This window comes from Elephantulus edwardii, unplaced genomic scaffold, assembly GCF_000299155.1.
Source record: "Elephantulus edwardii isolate Elephantulus edwardi_28Jun2011 unplaced genomic scaffold, EleEdw1.0 scaffold00040, whole genome shotgun sequence".
Classification (NCBI taxonomy): Eukaryota; Metazoa; Chordata; class Mammalia; order Macroscelidea; family Macroscelididae; genus Elephantulus; species Elephantulus edwardii.
Genome location: NW_006399790.1, coordinates 12416899 through 12431236, shown reverse-complemented (window position 1 = coordinate 12431236; position 14338 = coordinate 12416899). Strand labels below are relative to the sequence as shown.

Genomic DNA, 14338 nt, shown 5'->3' with positions numbered 1-14338 from the left:
CCTTCGTTCTGGACTTCTGTCATGACCTTAATACCTAATCACATAATTTTAATGTGCTCCTTAGCTTTTTGGACTATTTAATTCTGACTAGCATTCCGCTTTTCTTGAAAGTCGTACATACTCATTATACACCTTGATCACCTCTGCCAAGTTTCTAAAGGGAAAGGACCATTTGGGTCACGTTCAGTTTTCCAGTGGCTAGCACATTATGATGAGCCCTAGTGGTACCACATGTTTATTCTTTGATGGACTACCAACCAAGATGTTGGTAGTTTGAATCTACCAACTTTTCCAGGGAAAAAAGGCAATCCGCTCATGTTAAGGTTTCTATTCTTTAAAAAGTGACTCACAAATTTAGAAAAGGAAAAAAAAGGGGGGGGTCACCATGAGTCAAAATCAACTCAATGGCAGTGAGGTTGGTTTTGGTTTAGCGCAGTATATACCACTGTTGTTGTTGTTGATTGCCGTTGAGTCAAGCACAACTCATAGCGACTCTAGGAATGAAAGACCTGATGTATTTCTTCTATAAACTATCATCATTTCTTAAAGTTCATAGAGTTTCCATAAGCATGTGGTTTAGGAAGTGGATGCCACTCCTGCTTCCAAACCTGTCTTAAAAACAAAGGATTTAGAAATATATTTTTAAAGAAACTGAGTTTCTTGTCATTTAGCCTTATTGTTACTTTCTCATCAGTGAATGTATGTATGTGTCTGTCATTATAAAATTCTTAGTACAATAATTTCTTAGGGATGATGGGCTGGCATGAAATAGGGAATATACTTCAAAAGTCTGTATATAGGCATAACTTCCTCAATACCATGGAGATGGAATTGAGTCATAGCTGAGTGACTCCTCAACTGGGTTTCCAAGGTTCTAATCCCATGGGAGAAAATTGTCCCTCTTTCTCCCTCAGAGGTGGATCCAAGCCACCAGAAAGGCTCAGTTGTTAGATATCCTGCCACGAAAAAACTCTTACTGCTGTCCAGTCAAAACTGACTCATAGCATACATTCCAACTGGTTTTCAGAGACTTGTCAACATCAAAGGATGAAATTGTCCATCTTTTTCCCTCAAACCAGCCAGTGGCTTTGAGGCAGCTGTCTTTACATTGGCAATGCCACTCGTTGCCCACTAGGCAACCAGAGCTCCCTTATATAAATATAGAGTAGCTGCATAAAGCTTAAATACTGCAGAAAGCATCTTTTCCAATATTGTAATCATTTCCTATGCTTCCCATATCCACTTTTCTTTAATATCTCATCAACAACATTTTATTTTTTTTTTATTTCTTCCCTAGAACCATCATGCACTTCAAAAAAAGAGATAAATATTTATCTAAGTCTGGTTTCTTAGCCACTTTCACCAGCTCACATTTGATATTATTTTTTAAATTTTAGTTGTGATTTTAACAAAAAATCACAGAAAAGTTGGATTTTCCTTTATGCATTGTTGCACATTTTTTTCTCTCCCCTACCTTCCTCCTCTGCCAGTTCACTTTAAAAACAAAACAAAACAGTCATTCTTTTTTGCACGTTTGCCTTCTTTCTCCTCCCCCAGTCCACTTTGCAATGTACCTCTTATTCTGGACTGTTGTCACATATGTAATGACTAATCGTATATTTCTTTTAACAGTTCTTTTCTTCATCTGTTCCAATGCAGTATTTATTATCATCCATTCTTTTTCCAGTTTCCCCTCAACTCTCCATGTTAGTCCTGCTTTACAACAATGTTATGCAGTATTTATCTTTTTGTGACTGAGATATTTCACTCAGCATAATGTACTCAGGGTCACCCATGTTGTGTAATGTTTCACGAGCCCATTGTTTTTCAGTGCGGCATAGTATTTCATTGTGTGAATATATCATAGTTTCAAAATTTGTACAGTATACTCCAGCACTTCAAGAAGAAAAAGGTCAACAACTCGATCACAAAATGGGCACAGTATATGAACAGACACTTCACCAAAGAAGACATTCAGATAGCAAACAAAAACATGAGGAAATGTTCAAAATTCCTAGGTATCAGAAAGATGCAAATCAAAACAACTATGAGATTATCGTTTCACCACAGCAGCAAGAGCAAAGTTCAACAGAGCAGCAATCAACAAATGCTGGTGAGGTTGTGGAGAGAATAGAACCCTTATTCACTGCTGGTGAGAGTGTAAAATGGTGCAACCACAATGAAAGGTGGTCTGGTGCTTTCTTGAAAATTTGAAAATAGAAATACCCTTTTTAAAAAAAATATCTTTTTTTATTTATTTTTTAAATTATTATTATTTTGTGTGCATGTACCATCAAATCAGATCTGACTGATACAGGAGGATATTGTTCCTCCTTCTCTGGCAGAGCATCTGGTGGATTTGAACCGTGTACCTCTGGGATTGTAGTGCAGCTTCTTGCCACTAGGCCACCAGAGCTCCCCTAGAAATACCCTTTGACCCAGCAACTCCACTACTGAAAAAATACTCTAAAGAAACCAGAGCCACTACTCAAACAGATGTATGCACATCCATGTTTCTTGCTGTGTTATTCACAATAGGAAAGAGATGGAAGCAACTCAAGTACCCATCAACAAACTAACCATCTCTTTAGCAACACTTTTGTAAGCATGGAGATTGATAAATAACAGATGAGGCTCATTACTTAAATTCTAAAAAAGGGTAATAAATAGTGTGTACATACTAGCAATTGAAGTTAAAATTATGGTTTAAAACTTTAAAAAACTCAAATAGTCTTGTTGTTGATTACCTTCAAGTTGAGCACAGCTCATTGAGACCCTATGAACAAAAGGCCTGAAGCCCCTCTACAACTATTGACATTCATCAAAGTTCATAGAGTTTCTGAAAGCATGTTATTTAGGAAGTGGATGCCACTCCTGCTTCCAAATAGTTTTACAGGGATTTATATGTGTGATTGTGTGTGTGTATGTGTGTGCTTACATAAACTTTAATTTCACTAACACTCAAAGCATGATACCAAGGCAAAGGGGAACAAAATATATGATTATTGAATCTCATCTTCAGGAAAGGAAAACAATAAATGTATAATTTTTTTTTGTTGTAGATGGTAAGATGTATACTATTTGTAGGTATCAAAACCACATTTTTATTTGATTTCATAACTTGTTCACTAAATCTAAATTGAGAATTCAAGATAACACAGTCTCATAGTTATTAGTTTCTAATACAGGATTCCTAGAGAACAAAACCCCTGACAATACAATTACTGTTACTTTTTTTAGGGCTCTCATATTTTTACAAAAGTCCTATCTTCTATAATAATTAAAAAAATTGTACTTACATTTCCTTATAAACTGAGGATGTTTTCCTCAATGCCTTTATCAAAATCAATGAAATAGTTGTATTTTGTGTTCAGGGAATTTTAGACTTCAAATACCCTTTAGATATGAAGACATTGGTTCTAACCAAAGGAAACAATGGCAATAGTATTGAAAATTAACATAACCTTACAGGCAAATAATTGATGCTTTTGAGCCATGGTGTTGTTGATGAATACTGAACATTTCATGCTGTTGTTGCATGCCGTCAAGTTGGAACCAACCCGTAGTTGACCCTCTAGCAGGTTTTCAAAGGTGGTTATACAGGGAAAACAAATCTTTCTTATAAGAGGCCCAGCTGGGATGTTCTTAGATGCAAGAATAGCAAGACTTCATCTCATATACTTAAGGATCAGTATCTGGAGAAAGTCATGGTTCATGTAGAGGGTAAGCAAGAAAGAAGATGATCTCCAACTAAATGGATTGAGGCAGTGGCTGTAACAATGGGCTTAATCAGAGTAAGTATTGGGAAGATATTACAGGAATAGATTGTGATTCATTCAGTTGACATGACACTCTTGACATAAGTTCACATGAGTAGGAATCAACTGGAGAGCCCCTAACAACAATAACTATATGCAAGGAAAACAAAACAGTTGATATTTTTAAAATATTACTGATTTGGGGAAATAATGGCATTCATAGGTCTTTAAGCTTGGATTCGTGAGGATTTTCTTATGAGAGAATGAATTTTTATCCTGTGATATTGTTTATATATACCTAAAATGGAAATATCTCCTTGAGAACTGGGCCCACAGCTTTATATTTGTTATAAATATCCCAGTGCTTCATAAATAGTGAAGGATTCACAGCAGGAATTCTTAAAAAACGTATGTGGAATTGAACTGAATATACAGGAATATATAAAAATGAGCTGAGTTAAGTGGGAATTGACTACATTCTCTGAGTTTATCTTAGTTTAGTAAAACATCTGCTGTATATTTTCAGCTTGACTTATTTATAATATATATCATCATCATTGGTGTGAGACTTAAGGTCTCTTCTCACAACCCATTGACTTTCATCTGGAAAAGTGAATATTTAACTGCATGGCTCAAACTATTTTGCAAAAGCCAACAGCCACATACACTCTTGGCAGAAAGAACTGTAGTAATAAAAATAATAACGAACATTTATTGAATGATTATGTACCAAGGACTGTAAAACTCTAAGAACTTTCTGAATCGTTTTGAATTGCAATCCACAGTATAACCTGAAAACCAACTTAAATCTACTGCCATTCAGTCAATGTTCATTCAAAGCAACTCTGTAGGGCATAGTAGACCTGCTCATAGAGTTTGCAAAGCTGTAAATAACTTCAACTGCAGACTATAACTTTTTCCCCCCAGTAGAGAGGCTGGTGGCTCAAAACACCAAAGCTGTGGCTAACAATCACATTCTTTAGCTGCTGTACCACCAGGGTTCTTAGGAGGCAAGTATCTTGAATCTCCATTTTGTAATCAAGGAAATTGAATTACAGTGAAGTTAAATGACTTGATTAAAATCATTCCACTAATAAATGGTGGAACCAGAATGAAACACCAGTTCTTTTTGTCTAAGAGCTGGGTTCTTAATCACCATAGTATACTACTGTTAATTAAATGTTTAGGCTGCTCCTATTCAACTGCTTGGAATATACCCTGACAAAATGAGAACTGAGGCTCAAATGGAGACTTGTACACCGATGTTCGTAGCAGCGTTATTCTCTATTGCAAGAACATGGAAATAGCCCAAATGTCCAACCACAAACGAATGAAATACTAAGCAGCACACAAGAGCAATGATTTTGTAAATCACTACCCAACTTGGGAGGGACTGGAGAGCACTATGCTGAGTGAACTAACACAGTCCTACAACGACACATATTATATTAAACCATTGTTGTAGAATGAGTATGAGGATCCAAGGGTAGGAGGGTGTTGCGGAAGCAGAAGGATGAGGATGTGCAGGGAGAGAGGGGGATTAGTCATGAGGTTGTACAATTTGATGGGTGGAGCGGTGAGGGAAATTGGAAGAATCTGGTTTGAAAAACAATGTATTCAAATTTTGGAAATAAACTAGTACAAGTAAAAATTTTTAAAATGCTACAAGAACTATAAAATAGAATAATAGAATAAACTGAGTTTCTACAATGTATAGTCTTATTAGCTAAAGATTTATCTACATAGTAGGAATTGCTTCTGTCTAATTGCTTCAAACATTATCTTTATTATCTTCCTGGACAAAAATATTTAGTGATCCACAGAATTACCTTCGCAAATCTCATTCTGGCTTTCAAACACTGTTCTCTAGCTCCATTCTATATTGATTGGTCTGCCTTTCACATAGGACTTGATCAATATGGTTTGAAGCTCAACATCAAGAAGACAAAGATTTTCACCACCAGGCCAAATGACGGCAACATGACAGAAGGAGAAAAGATTGAAGTTGTTAATAATTTCATCTTGTTCGAATCCACAGACAATACAGCACCAGAAGTCAGGAAATCAAAAGGGTTTTTTTTAATCATTTTTTAAATTAATTTTAATGAGAATTTACAGAGACTTTGGATTTCCATTCTTTCATTGCTGCACTTTTCTCCTTGCCGACCCCCACCCCCAGTACACTCATCTCTTTGAAAAGTAAAAGAAATCAAAAGATTTAAGACAGTCTACTCTCAAGGATCTCTTCATTGTTGTTGTTGTTGTTATGTGCCGTCGAGTCATTTGCGACTCATAGCGACCCTATGTACAACTGCCCTAAACCGTGCTCTATCCTGTGCCAATCTCATTGCCTCTGACAAACCCATCCCGAGTACCCCAGTCACTGAATCATTCCACCTCATAGAGGGTCTTCCCCTCCTGCGCTGTCCCTCCACTCTACCCAGCATGATGTCCCTCACTAAAGACCTGTCTCTCCTTACAACATGTCCAAAGTATGTCAGACGAAGCCCCAGAATCCTTGCCTCCAAGGAGCAGCCTGGTTTAATCCTCTCCAAGATGAATCTGTTTGTTTTCTTGGCAGTCCATTCAATACTCTTCTCCAGCACCACAGCTCAAAGGCGTCAGTTCTCCTTCTATCCTCCCTAGTCGTTGTCCAAATCTCTGATGCATAACAAGTGATTGCAAAAACCATGGCCTGTATCAGGTGGACCTTAATCTCCAGAGAGACACTGTTGCTTTTGAGTATTTTGGAGAGGTCCCTAACCGCAGACTTCCCCATCGCAATACGTTTTTTGATTTCCTGGCTACTGGTGCCAAGAGTGTTGACCGTGGAGCCGAGCAAACTGAAGCTGTGAACAATCTCAATCTCTTCGCCATCCATCCTGATGCTACCGATTGGTACAGTGGTGAGAATTTTTGTCTTCTTAACATTGAGCCTCAGTCCATATTGAAGGCTGCAGTCCTTGACCCTCTGCAGTAAGTACATGAGGTCCTCCTCAGTTTCAGCGAGCAAAGTTGTGTCATCTGCATAACGCAGATTGTTGATAGATCGTCCACCAATCCTAACGCCACACCTCTCCTCATAGAGCCCTGCCTCTCGGATAATCTGCTCTGCATACAGTTTGAAAAGGTATGGAGACAGGACACATCCCTGACGTATACCCTTCCCAATTTTGAACCATGCAATGTTGCCTTGCTCTGTTCTGACGACTGCCTCTTGGTCCAAGTATAGGTTTCGCATTAGCACGATTAAATATTCTGGGATTCCCATTCTTCTCAGAGTCAGCCACAGTTTGTTATGATCCCCGCAGTCAAATGCCTTTGCATAATCAATGAAACACAGATAGACATTCTTCTGGTATTCTCTGCTTTCAGCTAAGGTCCATCTAACATCAGCTACAATATCTCTAGTACCACGGACCCCTCTAAACCCAGCCTGGACTTCTGGCAGTTCTCTGCTGATGTACTGTTCCAGTCGTTTTTGGATAATCTTCAGTAGAATCTTGCTTGCATGTGAAATCAATGATATTGTTCTGTAGTTTCCACAAGGATCTCTCCATAGTGCTAAAAATCAATGATGTCAGTCTAGAGACTACGGTGTGCCTGATACAAGCTGTAGTCTTAATTGCTTCTATGCAAATTAGAGCTGGACAGTGACTAAAAATAACAAGAATTGATGCCTTTAAGTAGTGGTATTGGAGAAAAATGTCGAACATATCATAGACTGCCAAAAGAACAAACATGTCTGTCCTGGAGAGAGTGAAACCAAGTTGTTCCTTAAAGGCAAGAATTTGAAGGTCTCTCTGACATATTTTGGGCCTCTTCCTAGGAGGTGACAGTCCTTGAAGGAGGACATCATGCTTGGAATAGTGGAGGGTCAGCATAGGAGAGGAAGAATTTGGATGAGACGGATTGACACTGTGACTGTGGTAATGAGGGAAACTGTGTCAGAGGCAGTGAGATTGGCTCAGGATAGGGTAGGGTTCAGGGCTATTGTTTGTAGGGTCGCTATGAATTATAGCTGACTGAACAGCACATAACAACAGCAACAACATCTGTCATTGGCTTGGCTGCCGTGTTGAAATGACAAAATTCCAACCATGGTCCAATGTTCATGAAGCTTCACAACTCCTTCAAGGTGCAATAATCTCTCTTTGAAATTATCTTGCACTGCTTTGTAAAAACATATTTACCTATAATTTTATAGGTGTATTTGAACATGCTTCTTGAAAAGACACATTCTGTATTTATTATCATACTAATTTGGCAATATTCTGCTTCTTGCACATTTCGTTCAGTGTATTTATTTATCTAGTATATTTGTGTAGATGTATGCACTTAGCATATGTTCACTAAATAATTGTGGAATAAGATTTAAAACTAGGATGTATTGAGAAATTCTCTCTTCATCCTCAGAAGAATATACCACCCACACAATTCTTTGGAATAGCTACAATTGGTTATGATGTTTTAGGGTAAATTGCTAAGTGATAATTCATGTTTCATAATTGTATTTTAAACTTAACTGACTTGATGACAACATCAGTGATATTGCTAAATTTAGTATGTTTATCCTTCATTATTATGTCTGGAGGGAATTCTGGTGTCTTAGTGGTAGGGAGTTGTCCTGCCAAACCAAAGGCAAGTAGTTCAAATCTACCAGCTACTCTGTGGAATAATAGGCAGTCTCTTCTAACTCAATGTCTCTGAAAACCCACTAGAGTGAGTTGGTTCAGACTTGACAGTCTTTTGTTACTGTGAAACTTCTATTTACCTCATACCTCATATTTTCCATCTTTTTGAAGTCTTACAATCAGGTGAAAACATCATGGTATTAAAATGAAAATGAAGCTCCTCCTCAAAATGTCAGTTTTCCTTTCGACTTCAGACACCAGAACCTATTCAAAGGTTTCCTCAATTTCTCTTATATGTATTTGGAATAAACTAATATGATGCTGTGCTATCTTACTTCATGAAAATATTTGCCTAAAAGTATCACAAAATATAAGGTGAAGATATTTTAGGAATTAGAATATCGTGTTCATTGTTATTCTGCTTTTAGATCAAATTATATTCATTACCGGTGCATAAAAGGTATTTTTCCCCCAATGGCTGTGATTTTTTAAATTAGTACTTTAATGAAAGTTTATAGAAAATTTGGATTTCTATGCTTTCATTGTTGCAGTTTCCTCCCTTCCCCCATGCCCCAGTCCATTTTGCTATGCACCTCTTATTCTGGACTATTGTCATAAAAATGTACATTTTTATCTTAAAATAACTACTAATTCAACTAAAACAAACAAAAAAACCCAGCCAAACCCATTGCTATAGAGTTAAATCTGACCCATTGCAACCCACCAATTGAGTTTCCAATGTTGTAAATCTTTATGGGAGGAGACTGCTTCTCTTCTTTCGGTTGGAGCTCAGTATTAGGCATGACATCACCAGGACTCCTTATTAATTCACCTGTTGTTATTGTTGTTGTATACTGTAGAGTCAGAACTGACACATAGCTGACCCTCCAGCAGATTTTCAGAGGCAGTTAATTGCATGGGAGGAGACTGCAACATCATTCTCCCGCTGAGTGGCTGGTGGCCTTGAACCTCATGCCTTCAGGGTTGCAACACAGCTCTTGCCGCTAGTCCATTAGAGCTCCCTACAAATTCAGGTAGGGATTGTTGAACCAAATAATCTTATCTCTTTTTTAAAAAAAATTATTTATTATGTCCAACATATCTCAAATGAACAGATGTAAGAACTATCTAGGGAGCCCTGACGACTTAGTCTGTAAGGAGTTGCATTGCTAACTCACCTCTGATGGTTCAAATCCGTGAGTGGTTCCATGGAACAAATATTGACAATATCCTGCCATGTGATTTTCGGTCTCTTGAGAACCTACTGGAGAGTCAGCTATGTGTGGAGTCAGTTATGACTTTGACCTTTTTGATGACCTATATATGCTTTTGTGGAGAAAAAATTTGTTCTCACAAGGTAAACAAAGGAAATATGTAGTCATGAAATTGATTTCAACTCATAGCATGTCCAGAGTAGAGCAGTCCCATATTATTTTTAAGGCTGTGTCTTTTTTTGTTTTTGGCTGTGGCCTTTTTAAAGGAGACTGACAGTCCTGTCTTCCAAGGAGCCTTTGGGTAGGTTTGAACCACAAATCTTTCAGTTAGTAGTTGATAGCTTAATTATTTGCATAAGCCTAGGATTCTAAAAGGAAGTACCTTATTAGGTATGGTTGAGTCTGTCCCAGCCCATAGTGACTTCATGCACAATAGAATAAAATATTATTGGATCCTGTACCATCCTCACAATCTCTGCTTTGTTTGCATTCACTTTTGCAATCACTGTGTCAAAATCCATATCTTTTCCCACCACCAATAACTTTACCAAGCATGATGTGTTTTTCAAAAGACTGACCCATCCTGATAACTGCCCAAAGTATGTGAGAAGTCTCACCATCCTTGCCTCTAATGTGTATTATGGACATACAGACATACAAATTACCATAAAGCTTCCTGTCAGAATATTCTAGTAAACAACTACTCTTATGTGCTAATAGGGAAATCAGAGAAAAATCAGATGTCTGAAAAAGGGGAAAAAAAGTGAAGCAGATTCCTAATTAGTAGGTCATATTGCAATTGTGCTACTTTTGCTTTTAGATCTATCAAATGTATTTGTATAAACTGGGATTACAAAGTCTAGAAACAGTAGTTTTAGGGGATTTTTTAGGTTGAGAAATAAGTCTGGAGTAATTATGGGATATAGCAAAAGTTATATATCTAGCTAGTGATGAAGTAGTTGTTATTTTGCTGAGTGCCATCTATTTGAGTATGACTCATAGCGATGCTATGAACAGCTGATCTGAACTCTGCCCTATGTTATACCATCCTCACATTTTCTGATACAGTAGAGCCTATTCCAGCAATCATTCATTGTGTTAATCCATCTGGTTGAAGGTTTTCTTCTCTTTCGCCAACTCTCTGCCTTTCCAAGCATGATGTCCCTCTTCAAAGAAGAGAATCTCCTAGCAACATGCCCAAAGTATGTGAGACTAAGCTTTATAATCTTTGCCTCCAAAAGCACTCAGCCTTCACATTCAGAAAGACATATTTGTTTGTTATTTTGGCAATCTATGACATGTTCTCTCTTCTCCAAAATCATAGCTCAAAGGCATTAGTTCTTCTCCCGTCATCCTTATTCATCGTCTACCTCTAAAATGCATAGTAACTGATAAGAAAGACCTTAGCCTGAATCAGACATACCTTAGTCCTCAAAATTACATCATTGCTCCTCAATAATTTGTAGAAGTCTCTGACTTCAGACTTTTCTTTAATTCTCCTGATTTCTTGACTGCTTCGTCAAATAGTATTGATTGTGGATACAAGGAAAATTAAATCATTGCCAATTTCAATCTTTTCTCCATCTCTCATGTTGTTGCCTCTTGATCCAGTGGTAAAAATTTTTGTTTTCTTGATGTTGAGATTCAATCTATATTGAAGGTTGTATTCTTTGATCTCTACAACAAACACTTCAAGTCATCCTAGTTTTCAGCAAGCAAGGTTGTGTCATCTGCATAAGGCAGATTATAGATGAGTTCTCTTCCAATCCTGATGGCACATTCTTCTTCATAGAGTCCAGCTTCTCGCATAACTTGCTCAGCATACAGATTGAGTAAGAATGGAGAAAGGATGCAATCCTGACACACTCCTTTCATAATTATAAAACATGTAGAGTTCTCTTGGCACAACCTGGTAAGCACATTCAGGACAGCATATGTTTGTTGAAATATGTCCGCTCTTGGGGCCTTATATTTTTTGCTAAGTCCTTCAGAGCAGTCTCCACTTCCAGCTTCATCACCATTGTTTCTTGATCATATTTTGTTTCATGAAATTCAAATGTGTCAACCAATTCTTTTTAGTACAGTGACTCTGTATACTCCTTCCATCTTCTTTAAATGCTTCTTAAATCATTGAATATTCTGTCTATATCATCCTTAAGTATTGCAACTCACTACTTGAATCTGTTCTTTAGTTCAGCAGGTTGTTCCAAGAAATCTGGAGGACAACTACCTGGCAAATTGACTGGAAGAGATTCATATTTATTCCCATTTAAAAAAAAAGATGACCCAACAGCATGTAGAAATTATCAAACAATATAACTAATATCACACACAAGCAAAATCCTGCTGAAGATTATACTGCAATGACTGAAACAGTAAGTACAGAGAAGTACCAGAAATGCAACCTGAGTTTAGAAAAGGTCATGGCACTAGAGACATTATCACAAATGTCAAGTGGAAGTTGGCATAAAGCAAAGCATACCAGAGGAATGTCTATCTGTGTTATTGATTATGCAAAGGCATTTGACTGTGTGGATCTCAATAAATCTTGGCTAACCTTGGGAAAATGGAAATCTCAGAACAGTTGATCCAAAGCCTATACTTGAACCAGGAAGCTGTCCTCAGAACAGAACAAGCAAATACTGCATGGCTCAAAATCAGAAAAGGAATGTATCAGGGATGCATCTTATCTCCATACCTTTTCAGTCTATATGCAGAACAGATCATTCAGGAAGCTGGGCGTTATGAGAAGGGTTGTGACATCAGGATTGGAGGAAGACTCATCAACAACCTACATTATGCAGATGACACAACCTTGCTTTCTGAAACTGAAAAGGACCTGAAGCACTTGCTGCGGAAGGTCAAGGATTGTCATCTTGAATATGAATTGAAGCTCAGCATCAAGAAAACAAAGATTCTCACCACTGGGCAAATTGGCAGCACCATGATAGATGGAGAAGAGATTGTGGTTGTTAACAATTACAGCTTGCTTGGCTCCACAGTCAGCACTGGGCACTAGCAGTTAGGAAATAAAAAGACAAATTGCACTGGGAAAATCTACTGTCAGGGACCTCTCAGAGTACTGAAAGCATTTATGTCCGTCTAGAGACTGAGGTGCATCTGATTAAGGCAATCGTCTTTGCAAAGACAGCAAATACAGCAGAGATCTGGACAATGACTAAGATGACAGAAGAAAAATTGATGACTGAGTTGTGATGCTCGAGAAGAGTCTTGAACATACCATGGACCTCCAAGAAAACAAGTAAGTCTTTCTTGGAAGGAGTGAAACTAAGTTTCTACTTGGAAGTGAGAATATTGAAGCTCCATCTCACATGCTTTGGGCTTGCGGCCAGGAGGGATCAGTCCTTTAAGAAGGACATTATGCTTTTTGTTGTCGGTCTGGCTGGCAGCTGTCGAAATGGGCAAGTTCATGAAACCAGAGAAGCTGGTGCTGGTCCTGGCCGGACGTTACTCTGGACGCAAAGCTGTCATCGTCAAGAACATTGAAGATGGCACCTGCGACCGCCCCTACAGCCACACTCTGGTAGCTGGAATTGACTGCTATCCCCGAAAAGTGACAGCTGCCATGGGCAAGAAAAAAATTGCCAGGAGGTCAAAGATCAAGTCCTTTGTGAAAGTTTATAACTACAATCACCTCATGCCCACAAGGTACTCTGTGGATACCCCCTTGGACAAAACCGTTGTTAACAAGGATGTCTTCAGAGACCCTGCTCTTAAACGCAAGGCAAGGCGGGAAGCCAAGATCAAGTTTGAGGAGAGGTACAAGACAGGCAAAACCAAGTGGTTCTTCCAGAAGCTGAGATTTTAAATCTTCAATTTCAGTCATTAAAAATACCCCCCAAAATCCTAGTGTCTGACTGCTGCATGTGTCTAAGAATCATTTGTGGGGTTCATGGCATTGGGTGATGGAAAATATAAAATAAAGTTAAAACTATTGTTGTGAGACTTGGAAAAAAAAAAAAAAGAAGGACATCATGTTCAGAAGTGTGGAGGGACAGCGCAGGAGAGGAAGACCCCAGATGAGATGGATTGATACAGTAACTGGGGAAATGGGAGTATTGGAATCAGTGAGACTGGCTAAGGATAGGGCAGGCTTCAGAGCAGTTGTACATAGGGTTGCTATGAGTCGCTGATGACTCAGTGGCATGGAACAGTAACAGTGCTCCCTTGCTCTGTTTGTACAACAACCTCTTGTTCTAGGTATAGGTTTTGCATGAGTACAATTAAGTGTTCTAGATTGCTCATTCTTCTCAGTGTTAGCCACAACTTCTTATGGTCCACACAATCAACTAAATAGTCATCTTTTAGGTATTCTTTTCTTTCAGCCCTGATCTATCAGACTTCAACAATGATATTCCTAGTGCCATGGCTTCTTCTAAATTCTGCTTGAACTTTTGGCAATTCTCTGTGCTTTGTTCTAGCTATTTTTTTATTGATCGTCAGCAGTATTTAGATGGTGTGCAATATTCATGATATTGTTTGATAGTTTCCACATTCCATTGAACTGTGTTTTATGGAAATAGGAAAAGATATGGATCTATTCCAGTCAGTCAGCCCAACAGCTTTCTTTCAAATTTTCTAGCATTTATTGGTGAGCACATCCAGGACTGCATCTGTTAGTTGAAACATGTCAGTTGGTATTCCATTAATTCCTGGGTCCTTATTTTTTTTTTTTGTTAATGCCTTCAATGCAGCTTCAACGTATTCCTTC

General features: G+C 38.1%; 1 pseudogene; it reads left to right on the top strand.

The window, feature by feature from the left end:
• Positions 1-13024: 13024 nt before the first annotated feature.
• LOC102867121 lies at positions 13025-13435 on the top strand (annotated as a pseudogene).
• The last annotated feature ends 903 nt before the right edge of the window (positions 13436-14338 follow it).